The sequence below is a fragment of the Cynoglossus semilaevis genome, chromosome 17 (assembly GCF_000523025.1).
Source record: "Cynoglossus semilaevis isolate Cse_v1.0 chromosome 17, Cse_v1.0, whole genome shotgun sequence".
NCBI classification, from domain to species: Eukaryota; Metazoa; Chordata; class Actinopteri; order Pleuronectiformes; family Cynoglossidae; genus Cynoglossus; species Cynoglossus semilaevis.
In genome coordinates, this window is record NC_024323.1 from 14429605 (window position 1) to 14432632 (window position 3028).

The 3028-nt window shown below is 43.8% G+C and overlaps 1 protein-coding gene across 1 annotated transcript in view; it reads right to left on the reverse strand.

The window, feature by feature from the left end:
* hoxb9a (homeobox B9a) overlaps positions 1-3028 on the reverse strand; it is a 10766-nt gene that overhangs the window by 4998 nt on the left and 2740 nt on the right. The window lies entirely within an intron of this gene.

Genomic DNA, 3028 nt, shown 5'->3' on the forward strand with positions numbered 1-3028 from the left:
GACACCCACGGCGGGCAGCCCCGCCCCGGGGGCGGGGCCCCTCCCCCCCCTCCATCCTCGCCCCGCGCCTCTGCTGCTGCTCTCGCTCCAGCTCTTACGACCCCCAGCCACCGACAGCAACACGCCAATTAATGGGGGCTGTTCACCTGGCGTCCTAACTTAATAAACTTGGGGGGTAATAACTTTTCTCTTCTTGCCCGGCGGCGTCAGCGTCAGCATCAGCTGCTGCTGCTGCTGCTGGCTGCAGCGGCAGCAGAAAGACTGAAGTGTAGCTTTGTAGTTCATTCTGGATCAGAGCTCAGAAACACAAGGGTAATCTGTTAATCTGTTAGATTATATCAGCTGTGTTATTACTTAAAGGGGAGGATGAAGGGGGGGGGGTACACTGATGTTGTCAACATCCTTTACCCCATGAGGGGGAAGGAGAGGGGTGGGGGGGCACTGAGTAAACCTGCTTGACTGTTGCCTGAGGAGTGTGTAGATTATCTGATGACATCACAGACTGTAATCCAGAATGTTCTGTTCAGGGTTGATGGAGTTTGTGTTTTTTTTTTGTGCAGACGTTGCAGGTCAGTGGTTAATGTCAGGTTTTTCATTCGCTGTACAAACAGCCTGAAACCATGTTTGGATTCAAACGGCGTGTGTTTGCGTTTTCTCCTCGTCGGCGTCCGTCGAGCACCGATCTGGAAAAGGCTTTTGTTTATTTATCCCTGTTCCTAAAGAACAAGGTCATCTGTTCCAATTTGTTCGATGCTATGCTAAGTACATGTAGCTGCTGATGCTATCATGAGCACACGTTACGACTGGGACATTGCTAGCTATCGCTAACTAGTGATGTTTGAACACCTGAATGGGTTTTACAGCGTTTTTAGGCACCATGCTGCCACCTACTGTTCTAGAGAGTGTAATGTCATGGTATGACCAGTGATTTTTTTTTTTTTTAGATAACGCAGCCTACTCCTTACGCCTTGATGCACGATTTTTTATTTCAACGGATTCCAGTTGTCACGTGTTTGTATCGATTTTTAACCGATTCTTGACCCTTGACGTTACGTTATTGCTTGTCTGAATCACTTTAGCTGATTAAAAAAATCAGGTTCGTTATGGAGGGTGTAGTGGCCTCTAGTGACGAAGCCATGTATTGTTAATCACTGACTTCAACTCCCTCCAAACAATGAAATAGAAATATTTCAGCCTTAAAAAAAAAAAAGAAAACAAACTAAACTAAAACATGCAAACATAATTAAAGAGTTCTCCCTAAATCTAATTTATTAGTCCATGATGTAGTCAGAAAAAAATGTTCACGATAAAGTTAATATTACAAGGCCCGTCCAGTGAAAAGTCATGGGATATAATATATATATATATGTGTGTGTGTGTGTTTTAATTTAAATTTAACAACCTATGTTGCAACATTGGGCTGATTAAAAAACAAGCCTTCAAAGCAGCATGTGGAGGATAGAGCCCAGATGGTGTGCAGCCCACAGCCCGCAGCCCACAGAAGGGCCCTGGTCAGAGTGGAGACCACACAGAGCTGTCTGTACGGAAATCATGAACCGACTGCTCACAAATATCTGAGTTTGAATGAACAACATGAGTGAACAATAGAACGACAACGACGATGACGACGACGACCAGCAGCAGCAGGTTCTCTGACTCTGACTCTGACTACCTGCCGGATCAGCCAACCTCACTGGGGAGGGTGAGGGGGAGGTTGGGTGGTGGAGTGGTAGCAATAGCTCAAAGAGAAAGTGTGTGTAAAGCGTCTGTGTGTTGGAGTGCCACACAGCCAGACTGGCACACACAGTGTTACTGCTGCGGAGGCCAATAACTCAGGCTGGAGGCTGATGGGCTCCATCGAAGCCTTAACCAGCTCTCTGCTCTCTGATGGATGGCTCACTCGCTCGCTCTAATAAGGTGACTGAGTGTGTTTATGCATGCGTGCGTGTATGGGTGTGTGTGTGTGTTGCAATAAAGTAAGCACGTGAATGTGTGCGCTTGCAATTTGTATTTTCTCTGAAAAGGCCAAAGGATGGGGGGGGGGGGGGGGGGGGGGGGGGGGGGGGGGGGGGGGGGGGGGGGGAATGTCATCACGAGGAGAGAAAGTGTCCCTCAAATATTTATTTTTTTTTTTTCAAAAAGTTATAAATTTATATATATATTTGTTTTTTTTCCCAAAAGTTTTTATAATTTATATAACGTCCAGGAAAAAAAAAAAGAGAGATTTGACTCTAAATTATAGAATTTACAACAAACGTTGTGGCGCAGACATAACCAATCAATTACAGATACACAATCATCAAGAGATTATTATTGTAAAAAAATACATGAATGAAAGAAGTAATTAATTCATGAATAATAATAATAAATTATGTTTTGTTAAACGATGCGTTAAAAGATTTAATTAACTTTTTTGGTTGTGTTTTTGTGACGGTATAAAACCTGAGGCTCGTGTCGCTCATTAGTGGCCCAGATTCTCTGTGGATTTATATCGTCGTGACGGTAATTCGGTGACAACTGGTGAAATATTATTATTGCGATTATTATTATTGTTGTTGTTGTTGTTGTTGTTGTTGTTACCACGGGACGTTCAGAGTCAGCTGTAGTCGGTCCTCCAGACGGTAATAACACATGAAATATGACGCGGTAATAATAATCCAGAGACGGAAGGAAGTGAAAACATTTATCGACGGTATTTTCACGGGACGTTAAATATCGATAATTGTAAAAAAAAAAAAAAGCACAAATGAAGTGAAACGAAATTAGGAACATCGATATTACAGACCGGTGATGATTCATTTCTACAACTTTCTTGGTTCCAGAACCCCGTGCACACGCATCAGAACTCTAGAGTCGAAGAAACCGAACCGCCGGTTCGGTATCAGTGACGGACGATCTCGCTACTTTATCCGCGTTATTTTTTTTTATTTTTTTTTTTTTTAACCGTAGCTCGTGAAGCTCTGTGTGTGTGAGGATCATTTAATGATGTGATGGAAGCGCACGGACTGATGGGATGGTAGGGTCGGGG